At 53.9% G+C, this 14790-nt stretch overlaps 1 protein-coding gene and 1 long non-coding RNA gene across 3 annotated transcripts in view; one reads left to right on the forward strand and one right to left on the reverse strand.

Annotated features, from left to right (window-relative positions):
* The window catches only part of DISP3 (dispatched RND transporter family member 3), a 56323-nt gene extending 46774 nt beyond the window's left edge, over positions 1-9549 (reverse strand). The window contains exon 1 of one of the 2 annotated variants that reach the window (XM_015111426.3): positions 9330-9549. The gene's annotated coding sequence lies outside the window, so the exon portion shown is untranslated. Of the gene's footprint in view, positions 1-8902 lie in introns of both variants that reach the window. The other variant, XM_015111500.3, reaches the window with a different exon arrangement.
* The window catches only part of LOC114674134 (uncharacterized), a 42003-nt gene continuing 32640 nt past the window's right edge, over positions 5428-14790 (forward strand). Inside the window, exon 1 of the long non-coding RNA XR_003725128.2 lies at positions 5428-5730. This is a non-coding gene — a long non-coding RNA (uncharacterized LOC114674134). The remainder of the gene's footprint in view (positions 5731-14790) is intronic.

The raw sequence follows: 14790 nt of genomic DNA on the forward strand, positions 1-14790 counted from the left end.
TGCCCTCAGCCGTTCTGCTCACAGGTTAGGTACAGCGCTGGCTGGACTGTGGGTTCCCAGGGAAGGGAGGAGGGTGGAGACATGAGGGACTGACCTTCAAGTTCCCCATCACGGGTGCCCAGGTGGAATCTCACCTTCGGTGCCCACACAGGTCAGTGGCTCCAGGGAAGGCTTCCTGGCTCCCTTCCTGAGTGATAGCTCAGGCATGGATAGTGGGGAGCAGGTGTCCATCCAGGAGATGGGCTCAGTACCCCTCAGCCCCTGGGGCCAGCACAGAGGCCCTTGCTCTGGGGTGGAGGGAGTCTGACACTGGCCTCAGCCTCAGCACCCCTTCCACAATGATGCAGCTGCCTACAGAGACAGGAGTCGGGGGTTGGTGCTCAGCTGCCGAGGCAGAGGGCTGGGGATGGAGAGTGGCTCCTCAAGCACTGCCCCCCTCCAACTCTGCTGCCTTTCTCATAAAATGCTTGGGAGGCTCAGGGCCCCAGGAACTAAGAACTGCTGCTCCCAGCCCCAAAGGCCAGGAGAGACCCAGCAAAGCTACCTGGGCTAAAAAATCCCAGACTGTTTCCCTCACGCCCCCACCCTGCTCAATGGTGGAGTGTTATCCAAAGTCTAATGGGAACGCCCCTACCCATGCACCAGTTCTTCCATGATAACGGGGCCCTGTCTCCTATTTGAACTTGGGCAAGCCTTTCCTTCTCCTGGGCCTCAGTTTGCCCTTCTGTCAAATGGGAGGGCTGGACTTGAGCTTTCAGGTACCTCCCAGTTCTACCATTTGGAGTCCCTAGAGGGCCAGGACACAGGAGTATGACACAGGACAGAAGATGGGGAAATTTAGGGCTGGGTAACCAGTTGAGAAGGTTAAAAGCATTGTAGGTTCCCTGGGGTCCTAAAGCAGCAGCTTCCATCCGCTTTCAGCCTCCTGGGTTCCAGTCCATGCCACAGCCAGAAGCCAGAGGCACCCCATGACCAGAGGGTCCTGCAGAATGGGATGAGGGTGGGGCAGGCAGTGAGAGGGCAAAGCTCAGGGAGTCAGTCTCTCTACCCAACCTGAGCCAAGGGTGTTCTGGGCCCCTCACTACTCCAGGACGGGAGAAGCAGCTGGAGGAGGTGAAGCCTGGGAATGCTTTGAGAGTAGGTCTGCAGAGGGAGAAATAAGCTACTTAGTCTTTTAGGTTGGTGACAGCAGGAATGATGCAAATTGATTCCTATTCAAGTGCTGTCCCAGGCAAGGTGGTGGCAGGGAAGGCAGAAGCCTCCTTTTCCATAAACAATCACCTCCAAGTGCACTTGCTGAGCACCAGAGTAACTTCTGAGCAGGGGTAGCAGTGGCAGCCGCCCCATTCCCCCAGACCTGGGCTCAGCTGCCCGTTCTCCATGTCCCCTCAGGAAGGGAGGACATCCAGGACCCTCTCCAATCCAGAGCCAACACTCCCCCTGCCCCTCCCCAGGCTCCTTGGACCCAGGGCACTCTGCTGCCGAGTAGGGCAGCTCCTCGGCTTTTCCTGGGGTAGGGGACATTCTTTCAAGATTGGGGGGATGAGGACAAGAGAAGGACCTTTCCCTTTGTCCATACTTGGGGTCGGGCCCTGCCAAATCAAAGCACTGACTGTCAAAGTCCCTCAGCCCCATTCCCCAATTCATACATTTACCAATTCATTCACTCATTCGCTCTAACTTCATTCACTTGTTGGTGCTTGCTATATAAAATAAGGACTTTCTGTTAAATCATCATAATCTGGCCAGGTGTGGTGGCTCACACCTGCGATCCTAGCATTTTGGGAGGCCAAGGCAGGCAGATGGCGTGAGTCCAGGAGTTCAAGACCAGCCTGGGCAACACAGGGAGACCTTGCCTCTACTAAAAGTAAAAAACATATCCGGGGCATGGTCATGCGCACCTGTAGTCCCAATTACTCAGGAGGCTGACGGGGGAGGATTGTTGAGCCCAGGCATTTGAGGCTGCAGTGAGCTGTGACTGTAGCACTGCACTCCAGCCTGGATAACAGAGAGCCTATCTTAAAAAATAATCATCACCATAATCTTAACTTAGTGATGTCTTCAACTCCTTTCCTCCTGAAGGCTCCATGAACCTTTTCACCCCAGATCTATTCTCATGTTCATTAATGCCCAAGAATGCCAGTTGGCTGACATATCCCTGTTCATTGCAGATTCCTGGCTCTGTTACTCTGGGATCATCTGCTGGGAGTCTCTGGAGCACCAGGTCGGAAAGTCAGAAACCCTTGGAGGGAACCCACAGCAGCTACTAGCCTGTAATGCACACTCTCAGCCAGCCTCTTCCCAGCTTCCCTGGCTAAAGAAGGGAAGGAGGGGTTTTCTCTTCCAGCTGCTGACACTCTTCCAAAGCCGATTCCTCTCTAATGTCTCCCAGGCCTGGAGTGCAGGGAGGAACAAACACCGACATCCTGCCCCTGTGAAGTCACAAGATGACACCTTAAAACCAACAAATACTTTTCAACCTGGGAGTCCCCACACATGATCACATCCAGAGGGGTGCAAGTCTCAGCTACGTCTACATGGAAGGAAAAGGGGAAACATCTGGATGAAAGCCAGCAATGTCCTGCCTCTCTGTCAGATGCTGCCCACATCTGGACATTCAAAAAGTGATCTGTTCGGTGGCTTGGCAGTCAAGAAGCAAATGGTCAGCCCACATCACCCTATCCATCAGAACACAGCCCGAGTCCCTATGTACAATTCCCGAGATTACTGAAGGACTCGCAAGGTACTTTGGCTTCAATCATACTCATCCTCAAGGGCCCAAATCAAGAGAAGGTGAAGGCCAGAGTGTGGGGCTCAGTCCTTGTGCACATGGCAGCTGGGTCCCATCTCCACTGCTTATTAGTAAGCTGCTTAGTCTCTCTGCACTTCACATTTTTCATCCTTAACATGGAGATAACAGTGCTATCCCCCTTGCTGAGCAGGTATGAGGATGAAATGAGATCATATCTGTAAAGTTCTAAGCCCAGAGCCTGGCAGGTAGTAAACATCCAAAATATGTTGACTGTTATTATCATGATCATTATCATCGGGGTGATTACCCTGCAGAGCTCCCCAGTGAAGAACAGAGAGATCTCCCAGGACAGTGCAAAGGTCAACGCAGTTGCAGGGTGTGGGGGACACACACTTTTCCCAAACCTCCCAGGAACACCAATTTGCCACAACCTTCCCCACCCTGACCCCTGGTGAAGCTGCCTTCCCCAGAGACAAGAATATCACCACATCATCCTTCACAACAGGAGTGGCTTCCAGCTAGCACTCATGTCTCCTCTATTAACAAGGTTTGGCAAGGGATGCATCATCCAGGTGCCAGTGTATGTGTTGGACACCCCGAGCAGATGGCTGGGCAGAGTGAGCCTTCTCCACGGCACCCTCCTCCTACCAAGACATCAAGTTCATGGAGTGTCTAGTTGTACTGGGGGTAACACCTACAGGAAACTTTCCTCCTGACACTGGAGTGACCACTTGACTGGATCATGCCATCTCAGCCCCAAGGGACACGTGGGTCCCTCTTCTACTGTGGTGGGGGGCCCTGACTGAGACAGCATTAATCATCTATCACCTCTGCTCCTTCGACCAGAGGTCCTGGGGGGGTGGGAATGGGGACTCTGATGAGCTCCACAGTGACAGAGACAGGGAGAGAGATCGAGACCTTTCCATTAGGTTGGTGCAAAAGGAATTAGGGGTTTTGCCATTACTTTTAGTGGCAAAAATGACAATTACTTTTGCACCAACCTAACACTTCTACAAGCCCACACCTGGCACACAGTAGGACTACTCAGGTAGATGCTTGGGAGATGGGAGATAATGGAGAAGGCCTTTCCTGGCAGAGGAGGTTTAAGTCCCTGGACACTATCTCCCAGGACGTCACTCTGTGGTTCCAAGAAGAGACCCTGTAAATGGTACCTGTGAGAATCTAAATCCAAGCCAATCCTTCCCATTGTCCTTACCACCCCCTTGTTCCCAGGTCAAGCTCACTGTATACACAAACACCATAACCTGCCACCCGACAGCCTTTTCCAAACTGGCAGATTCCCCATCTGGTTCCCTCAGAGGGAGGAACGGATGGAAGGAAGGAAATTGCCAGGATCAAGAGCATGCCGGGAGTTCTGCAGGCAACGAGATCCTCTCCAGCATCTCTCCCCTGAGTTCAGGGAGAAATAGACCCAGACCTTACACTTCACTAATGCCCTCAGGGGGTGGCCCCAGGACGCTGCACCGGGTTCTTCCTTCCAGGTTTTGGCAGAGACACAGTCTCTGCTGGTACACATGCCAGCAAGCGTGACCAGCCTGGAGGTATAATATAAATAGCCTGCCGCTGCCCATCAGCTCCTCCACCCCCTTGGCATTAGTTCCAAACCTTCGCCTTCCTCACCCCCAGAGCGAACCAGCCAGCAGAGGCTCTGCTGGGCTCCACCTGCCTCCTCACCAGCAGTGTGACCTTGAGCGGGTGACTTGACCTCTCTAGCCTCAGGTCATTCTATTGTGAAATGGAGTCAGAGCACCTCCCTCCTGAGTGGTTATGGGGATCACATCGGTTAAGGTCCACGAAGCATTTAGCACACAGCCTGGCATGTGGCTGATGTCAGAGGGGGTGCAGGGGAGAGGACTGGAGAGATGACAGCGAGCCGCATTTCACCTCTGTACTGGGGAGTTGTTAGGTTTACTGGCTGCATCAGTTCGGTCCCCTTCCCTGGTGTGGTTTGGATGCTTCCCACGCACCCAAGGAAGCCAGCCCAGTTGCCTGGGAAGATACCTGGCCTGGGGATTCTGAGACTCAGGCTCTGCTACCAACATGCTGTGTGATGCTGGGCAACTCACTTGCCCTCTCTGAAGTAACTTCCCCATCTGCAGAGGCTTCTCATATCCTTGACCTCTTACAGAGTTGTCTTTCACACACCAAGCTTCACAGCTTGAGTCCCATTCCAGACTCTCACCGGGACTCAGCTCCAGCCCAGCCATGGCTCAGAAGCCTTGGGTACCCAGACCAGGCCACTGACTGATAAACGCAGGTGAGGGTACTGCCCTTCACCTCTGGCCTGTCTGGCAAAGGAATTTACATTCTTTTGAAACCCATCACATAAACAGGTTTCTTGATAAGAAAACATTTATTGAATGACAGTAACCAAAACAATTCAGGGTACTGGGCAAAATGGGGGTTTTTGCTTCATTCAGATCAAAATCTGATCCCAGCTTGGCCTCTTCTCACTGTGTGACCTTGGGCAAATCTCTTCACTTCTCTGAACTTTGCTTTTCCCATACATTAAATGAGGATGACAATTCATGTGCCATGAAATGGTGGCAAGGCTTAAGTGAGACAGTCCACGTAAATGCTTAGCACCTGGCACATAGTAGGTATTCAACACATGGCAGCTATGATTGGTTGGTATTTTTATCACCAGCCTCCCATTGTAAGGCGGAGGACCTGAGGCCATCAGCCATGTCTGGTGCCTGTTTCCAAAGAGCTTTGACAACACAGAGACACATATTCCTCGCAATCCTCCCGCCTGTGTACCTTCCAGCTGGTGCAGAGTGGACAGCGGCTGTCTGGTCTCCCCGTGGCCAGGCAGAGAGTGAGCTCACTGGGGGAGGCTCTGCCGCCATCCCTGGACTGGTCCCGCAGCATCCATGCCTCCAGCGTTTGTTGGGCAGCTGCAGCGTGAGCCGCACTGTCTGCCCGTGAAATGCGACTTTTGGAAAACATGCATATTTGTGAGTTGGTGCATGTTTCTATTTTGGGCTGACACTGCTCTCTTTATTTATTTTCCCCGGGCTTCGATGCTTTGGAATTAGCTTGGAAGGGTGTTTTGACAGACTTTGACACCTCTCCCAGCTCCTTTGGCAAGACACCATGCTTGGGTAGGGGAGGGCAGGCAGAGAAGAAGAGGATTTCAAACGACAAGCCTTCTTCCTTGGCTAGGACTGATGGACAATCCCACATCCCTGCCTCACTGTCCCAGCCCTCTGTTTCTCCATATTTGGGTGTGGGGAGGAGTATAAGAGGGGTTCAGGTGGCGAAACAATTTCAAAGAGGGGGAAGGGAACCAAAAAGGCTAATCACTGAGCTCCCGATTTGAACAATGCTAACGTCATTATCAACACCTATAGTATTGTTATTGTCAACCATCACTACTACCACCCCCACCATTTTGGGATGCCTACTTTTATTGCTGGCAGTGGGCTGACTGATGGCCCTTAGGGACACCACCTCCTTGCTCACCATCTCACTTGGCTCATCTGTGAAGGCTATTTTTGCCATCCCCAGCTCATGGGGCTATGAAAAGAGGCTGCTCGGCCACATGGTGGTCATAGCTGTCTTTCCTCTTGGCATCAGAGCCTGGCCAGCAACCAACTGCCCATGGGCAGTCTACTTGATTGGGTCCAAGGACATGAGGCTGATTGCAAAGCCCCTACTCACTGGTCAGGACCTCTAAAGCTGCTCTCAGCTGTTCCCTTCTCCGTGGCCATTTACAACCAGCCCAGTGTCTGCCACTTGGGAGGAAGGACCTTAACTCAGACAATTCCATCCGCCTTTGATGACTAGGGGAATAGGGGGTGGGGAGGATGGGGAGACGAGGGAAGTAGGTCTATACTAGCAGCGAAAGGGGCTTAAATCATCCAAGGACCTGGGGATCAGGAGATCCAGGTTTAAATCTTCTATTCATTCATTTGTTCATCCACTCATTCATTCACCATACATTACCAGCAGAACCGGTGGCTTATGCAGAGGATATATAGACAGTAGAAGTAATGCCTGTCCCAATGAAGATTGCATTTCAGCAGTATGACCTCAGGAGAATTACTTGACATCTGTGGTCCTATTAAGGAAATCATCTAAACTTCCCTCACTCAGGGAACAGGATGACTTCACTAGTGGTGGGTGCTCTAAGGAAGGGGAAAGGTAGGATAATCTTTGGGGTTAGAATCACAATTTTCAATCCCACCCACACTCAAGAGACTCACTAGAGAATCAATGTTCCAGATTATTAGGGCCAAAAAGTGACCCTACAGGTCACCTCAGCCAGTCCTTTAACAGACGGGAAGCCTGAAGCTCAGAGACGGGAAGTAGTTTGCCCAAGGGCAAACTGGGAGTCTGTGGTTAAGCTTGGACTAGGATCCAGGTCCCTCACTTCCAGTCCAGTGCTCCTTCCACCACACCATACTGGGACTGTTCTTCTTTCAACCCAGTTTCTGGAGTTGAAGGACAACAACAAGAGAGGTGTCAAAGGGCAAGCCAGGTCACGGCTACCAGATCTCATGGCTAGCCAAATCTCCAGGGGGGTTCCAGAATGCTTCACCCAAAGTTCTTAGCCCCTTGGAGAGATCACTGGGGCTCTGTGGCATCTGGCCCTGGAAAACTTCCTGGGGAGGGGAACAGAAGCTGCTGAGGCCACGGTGGAGGGCCATCAGATTTCCAAAGAGAGAGAAACAGGGACATGGAACCTGCAGTGAAGAAGGCAAGTCTGAGAGAATGGAGTCAGCTCCCCCTAAGGGTCAGCTGGGCCCACATCCCAGCAAAGACTGGGTCCGGCCCAGCCTAAGGAAAGTTGGGGAGAGAAGCGAAGGCAGTGGGGAAGGATGACTGGAAAGACCAGAAAAAGAGGGTGAGTTTGTGTGTGCGTGAGAGAAAGAGAGAGAGAGAGAGATAAACCTGAGGGAGGGAACAGAGCAGGGAAACAGAGGGTACAAACAAAGAATGCAGACCCTGATTGTACATCTGTGTGTCTGGACTAAGGTTAGAGGAAGAGGAGTGAGTATTGGGGTAGAAAAGCCAAGCAAAATGGACCGTGGGCTGAAAATGGAGATTCTGTAAGGCACCTGTCCGGGCTGGGCTTCTGCCCGGAGCTTCCACAGAGCCACAGCCTCCTCCCTCCCTCCAGAAGATCCCCTGGTTCCTTGGGAGGTGTAGTAACAGGTGGGGAGCCGGTGTTTGCTCTAAATCACCATGCTTCGCCCCTAGGAGCAGGACAGTGCGTGTGTGTGTGTGTGTGTGTGCATGCGCGCACGCGCTGGGGGTGGGAGCGTGTCTGTGCTTGGGAGCCTGAGCGGCTTTGTGAGTCACTGGGCATCGGTGGGAACACCAGGTGGTGGGCTCTGGAATCTGGGGCTTAGTCAGTGAGTCCAGAGACAGCAGCCTCGAGTGCAGAGCGGGGGCGAAGATGCTGCCCAGGTCCACGAACGTGTGTGCTTGTGAGATCTGTCTGCCCACGTGCGTGTGAACCGTGGGTCTGTGTGGATTGTGTGCGCCTGAAGATTGTGGGTGGGTGTGTACTTGCGCAAGTGGACTACGAATATGTGTGTGGACTGTTTTCCAGTGGTCTGTAGATATGTGTGTGCGCGTGGATGGGTGTGAGTGTGCGTGTGGACTGTGGGTGTGGGCGGGCTTCTGAGTTTTCAGGGCGGCCGCGAGGCGCTGTCCGCGGTGCTGACCCGGGGCGTGGGCCGACAGAGACCGGCGCCCAGTCTCGCAGTGGGTGGGGGACAGCGGGAAGCTGGCGCCGGCCGTGGAGCAGAGAGGGGCCGAGAAGAGGAAGCCCCCAAGGAGGCGCCTTCCCAGCCCAGCTGCCGGCCTCCCCAGGGAGTTGGGAAAAGTTCTTCTGGCGGTGGGGTTGGCTCCCGGGACGCGGCGCCCCTTTCGCTGGGACTCTTCCCTGACCCTCAGCGCCGCCACTGCCCGGCTGCCCACTCCACCTCCACCCTCGTTCGCGTTCTCGGCAGAGCCCGGGGACCCTCACGCGTGCTAATTCCATCGCCGGCCCCGCCCGCCCCAAGCCCCCACGCGCCCTCCCCGGCCGCACCTGCAGCCAGCTTAACCGGGAAAATGTCCCTCCGAGAGCACGAGTACGCTAGGTAGGGGGTGAGTGGAGGGGGTCATTAGCCTTACTCTGCCCCCTCCTTCCGCTCTAGCACGGCCGAGAGCCCGATCCAGGGGCGGCTTCAGACTGACGCTCAACTTTTATGGACCCAGATATCCCCCAGCGGGGACGAGCAGGGGCCACAGGTCGGAAGGCTTGCCGTTCCTGGACATCCAACATCCAACTCGCCTTGGCCGACCGAGACTGCTGCAGTCCCGCGGGCAGATGGTGCGGAGCTGGGGCCGGGTCGCGGAGGGCAAGCTTGGGTTCTGTCCACCCCTGACTGGCTTTCCCAGGGGGCTCCGAGGCCCGCATCCCGGGCTGGCTGGAGAGCGGGAGAACTTCGCGCGCGGCGCCACGCAGGTCCGGATGCGGACGGCGAGGAGGACTTCCCCCCTCCTCCTAGCAATGCATCCGAGACCGAGTCCGGATGGCGCCCCGCGGCCGTGCACTCACCTCGGCCGGCCGAATGGGGCTGGGCTGAGCCGCCGGCGCCGGGGGGCAGTGCGCGGAGGGTCGGGAGGCGGCGGCCACCCCGCTGCGCAGACTCGTCTCCTCGCGGGAGTCGCAAGGGGAAGCTCCTCGGAGCCGCAAGAAGCCGGGGTTCCACGCTCTGCTCCAGGGCAAGCAGACCGCGGGAAGCGGCGCGCGAATCCCAGTCACCAGCTCGCAACCCGAGCACTCCGCGCCGCCGTCGCCTTTTATTCGCCGCCCGCCTTTGTTTGGGTCCGGGCTCCTACCATAGGTCGCAGGGGTGTCCGAGTCAGGCTCCGGAGCCGCGCCGCCGCCCAGCCCCTGGCGCCTCCTCGGACTCCGCGCTGTCGCGCCTTGCGTCCGTGGTCGGCGAGAACCTGCGCCACGCCGCGAGCTGCGGTCTCTGGGGCCAGCTGTCTGGCCCTGTCTTCGCCGCCGCTCCCCCTGCCGATCCGCGCGGTGGTTCAGTCCGGCCCTGGCGCCCGCGGACGGGGGAACGAACGCGGCGCAGCGACCCCTGGGGGTCAGTCCCAGCCCCTGCAGACTGCCCGGGCCAGGCCCCCTCCAGCCCCGCCCCCGGGTTTCCTGATTCCCAAGTCTCTCCCGGGCCTGCGCTCCCGCTCCTCTCCAGCCAGCCCGCCCAGCCTTGGCAGGTCACCAGCCTCCTGGACACTCGCGGGCATCCCCGGGCGCCCTCCGGAGGGAGCTGCCAAGCCCAGGCTCCTGGCGCTGTCCCTTCCTCGTTTGTTCTTCAGTTACCCCTCTGGCACCAGAACCCGGAGCCTTGCCAGCCCCTGGGACTGGGCATCCCTCCAGCTCTAGCACATGGCCTGCCTGACACCCCTAGCCAAAGGGCCACAAGGAGAAAGAGCTTGGGGTGGGGTGGGGGGGCAAGCCAGTGCCTTGGCCCATTTCTCTTCATCAGGGCTCAGAAAGCATTGGCATTGGTGTTGCCCAGGGAGAACGATGGGGGAGCCCTCAAAAGGGGGACAGCTGCTAGCCTCCAGCTGCAGGGTGGAGGGATGTCAGTGATGGAAACCAAAAAGGAGGGAGGCCATTGCCATGCTGTGTGAGGGTGAGCCATGAGCTTGTCATTTGTCCTGGGTGTGTGCTGACCAAGGACCTGGAAAGATAGGGCGATGGTGAGACACAATCCTTGCCTTCAGGAGATTTCCAGCTTATGGGAGAGAGAAGAATATGGGAGAGTTATGAATGAAACATGACAAGCCCCACCAGCCAACACACTGATGCTGAACTCACGGCAGCCCCTCTCCGCCCCCCAGCCCTTATTTTTAAAAGAGGAAAACTGAGTGGGACGCACCTCTAAAAATCAGGGTGCTGAATGGAGCTCCTGTGCTGCTCACCTGCTGCTCTTGCTCTGTCTGTCCGCTGTACGGTCCCTGGAAGCAGTACCCACTGACTGGCTGTCAACTGGACACATTGGTATTTATGACCCTGGGTACCCCGAGAGCTCATCTATGCAGAAGCAAATGGCCCGAGCCAGTGGTGTCTCTGCCCCGGCACTCACTCCCCGTGTGCTCAAGGTCTCAAGAGAGCCATTGCCAGGCTGGGCAAGTCTGTCAGAAGACTCCCAATGGCTCCATCTGGCCTTAAAGACATTAGGGTTGGGGGCAGTTCCTGGGGTGAAAGGTGCCACTCTGAGCTGTGAGGGGAGAAAGAGACAGGAGATCTCTCCCAAGAAGTAGAGGGTATGCAAATTGCTGTCCCAGGACCAGAGGCCAAATCTGACATGAGTACAGAGGACCATACTTGGCACCGCCCTGCAAACTTCTAGTCCCATTTGCCATATCCTAGAGGGAGGGCAGAGAATGAGGAGCCATGGGAGAGGGTGGGAGGAAGGAGAACAAGGAAAAGATTTGTTTTTAAGGGAGCAATAGAGAGACATAAAGTGTGTTCCCAAGCCCAGCTGAGAGCAAAGGGTTTTCTTGGCTGGGTGAATGGCTTGATTCTTTTCAGTTTGCTTTAAGGCTGCTTCTAGGAGCCTCCTCAAAGTTCTCCAAGGCTCCAGACCTGTTCCTCTCAGTTTGACAAATCCATAGGCCATCCCATTGGTGTGCCCTATGGTGCTGTGTCGCCCTCAGCCCATGCCTGGGAATACAGCTCCCACTCCCCTGGGAAATAGATTTAGTGGGTTTGATATAGGTTCTTGATGAAATTCTCACCACCTTCAAAGGGGTTTTGCTTCATGCTGCCTAGCTGGCCACAGCCTCCTCACAACCCTCCCTGGCCTCTTGAGACCTCCAGAGGATCTCCAGTGGGGCTGGGCTTGCTCTGCCCTTGGTGGGGGATTTTCTGTGAAGGTAGGGTGCAGAGGCAGAGGCCCGTGGAGGGGGAGAGGAGGTGCAGAGTGTGGTATCCAGGAACACTGGAAGAATGCAATTTTCCCAGGCCATCAGCGAGGTTTTAAAAATGCAAATGGAACCAGGCCTTTGAAATATGCCTGCCATAAAGGGGAACCGGTGGTGGCAGCGGAGCTGGTGCGGGTGTGTAAAGTCATGAGAATCCTCCTCCCGGGGTTCATCCCCAGGCTCCCTCCCCTTCTCCTGCCCACTCCCGCTTGCAGGAAGCCTGTTTACTACAGGAGCCTGGGGATGCTGGCCTCAGATATCCCCCCTGCCCAGTCACAGGGTACTTCCCTGAAGCCTCCGGTACCTCCAGGTGAGTAACAAAGATGACTCTGGTGGATAAATGATCCACCCAGCTGAAAGGCTGCAGAGAATAAGATTCTGTGTCCCCTCTGACTCCTTGTTCCAGTGCTGTCTGGTGGAAGTTCTTCCTGGGTCTGATTTAAATGCCTCGTGGTGCCAATAAGTTGCCTCTCTTATACTCTGTCTTCACGACTAATTGAAAAGCCTTCTTTGCAAGGGATATGAGCTATAAAGGGCTGCTTTGTCCTCTCTTCCTATCTATAAAATACTTCTATTTTCTCTCCGACTAGGTCTGAAGCAGAGCCTCTGAGCTGAACTTCTGATTCTACCCCTCCCAGTAAAGCCATATTTCTGTTCTGCCCCTTATGTGTTGCGTGACCTTGGGAAAGTCACTTCACTTTGTTGAGCCTCAGTTGTCTCATCTATAAAGTGGGGATGGTAAGAGTATCTGTCTCATTGCAGCGGTTATAGTTATAAATGAGATCATCTCTGTGCAAAAATTGCATTTAGCACAGTTTGTGGCACACATTAAGCACTAAATACACATTAGCAGTTCCTTCATCATGTTGTTAACGCTTACTTGGCAAGTGCTGACCATAATACATCTCACTTTTTGTGACACCCCTCCACCCCGCCCCGTGAAGGGGGGTTGTATGCAAATCAAGTCCTCCCACCAGATGGGTTAACAGCTGAGGGTTAGCATATGGGGAGGGTTGGGAGTGTTTATCTTTTAAAATATGGCATTAAGACACTGTCCCAGCACCAGGGAATAGAATAAATGGATTTATAAGTAATCCCCTCTTCAATCTGCTAAGACATTTTTGGTGCTCTTGGCCCCCAGCCCCAATCTCACTTTCTCCAGGAAGCCATTGGGCAGAGTCAGGTAGGCTGGGGTACACTGGAAAGAGCTCTAGATTTAGAAAACTGGGTTTGATTTTTATGTGTGTCTTTTATTAGTATGACCTTGGGCAAGTCACTGCATTTCTCTGGGACTTAGTTTCCTCATCTGCAAAGTGGAAGTCATAATGACCACTGCCAATAATATTCCTGTTTAATAGTCTCTTCAGCTAAAGTAGAACACATATTTATAGGTAGCCATTTGATAATTAGTTCTAGATATAGTTATAGCTACATATAGGAAGAGATAATAGGATGATCAATCCCTGTTTCCATGATTTTCAGGGTTGATTGCACTTCATGTGACATAATAGACATAAAAGAGCTCAAGGAGCTTGCCCAAGTTCCTGGTGAATGAATTTCTGACTCCAAGTCACATAGAAACTTAGTGGAAGAGCTTGGGTTGGACTCCAGTTCTCCCAGCTTCCAGAAACACCATCCTTCCTCTCCCCAGCCCCTTCCTCCCTGAAGCTCTGTTCAGGAGGTGAGTGTGAGCTTATGGATGAGGGAAACATTAGAGGGTCTCATAATTAAAGAGAAGAGAGAAAGAGAGCTCTGAAGAAGGGCATGAGGAAGGCTGACAGGGCTAGGCTTAGGGCAGGGGTACTGCAGATAGGGCCTGGGGGAGGCTGGACAGATGGCAGCTCTCTCCTCCTGCCTCCCCCAGAATTCTGCAAGCAGCCAGACCTAGCACTCCTTTCTCAGCCTTTCCTGCCTCCTCCAAGGGAGCAGGCATCCTGTGCCAGAGTGAGTACAATCCAAGTTATTAATTGCCTGCAACAATTAGCCCCAGCGCCTGGGCCTGCAGACACCCAGGCTCTGAGAGAGGGAGCCAATTACAGCTTCATCAATATTCACGCTGTCGCATAATCCTCTTCCAACAAGACGGCCCCCCGTCCCCCATCCACATTTCTAAGGGTCTTTGCTCTGACCCCAACATCTGGGGAAGACTAAATATTGCTGAGTTCTTCAAGAGGAAAAGTCACTGGAGGGGTTAGACCTGAGGGGCTATTTGCATAGCAGAGCCAAGGCATTGGCAGGGAAGAGCAGGATCCTGCCAAAGATCTGGACAGTGTGGCCTTAGCCAAAGACAGTCCCATTGTTGGGGGAGAGATTATAACCTCCATGTTGATGGTTTTACATAGATTCCCTGAGGGCTCTTACTGATGGAACTGGCTTGAAAGGAGGAGGTCATAAATACCCCAAAAGTTATAATTTTAATCCCAGCTCAGCCACATACTAGCTTTGTGGTTTCTGGAGAAGCCCTTTGCATCTCTGAGCTCATGTCCTGACCTGTAAACTGGGGGCAGTGGCCACCCCTTCCCAGGCAGGAGGATTAAGGGACGTGCTCTGCAGAAGCACACAGCAGTACAGTGAATGGTACAGAGTGGGCTGGAAATAAATGGCTGTGCTTGTGTTCTATCCAGAAAAAGCTCCAGAAGGAGATCTTATGACCCCTAGAGAAGTGTAGGGTGATGGGGAACAAGGCAGATGGGCAGTTAGGAGACCAGAATGCTGACCCTAGATTTGCTCTAACATGCTCTGTGGCCTTGGTGCCCTTCCATCTTCGGCCTCTTGTTTCTATTTGACAGATAAGTACATGAGCTAGATGTGCTCCAGGGCCCCTCTGACTGTGATCTTCCAGGAGAATATGGGAAAAGAGAATGAGATCAGACTGGGTAGGAGGCCACAGGGAATATGCAATCCCCGATTTTCCAAGGAGGTAAATGGCAGCAGTGGTCAATGTGATGGAACCGCCAAAAGAATGTGAAGGTAGGCCCAGAAATAGTTAAGCCACAGTCACACATTTGTTGGTTCTGTGGTAGTAAAAGAAACCACATATCTTTTATCAGGACAGAAAATAAAAATCTTCATGT

The sequence above is a fragment of the Macaca mulatta genome, chromosome 1 (genome assembly GCF_049350105.2).
Source record: "Macaca mulatta isolate MMU2019108-1 chromosome 1, T2T-MMU8v2.0, whole genome shotgun sequence".
Classification (NCBI taxonomy): domain Eukaryota; kingdom Metazoa; phylum Chordata; class Mammalia; order Primates; family Cercopithecidae; genus Macaca; species Macaca mulatta.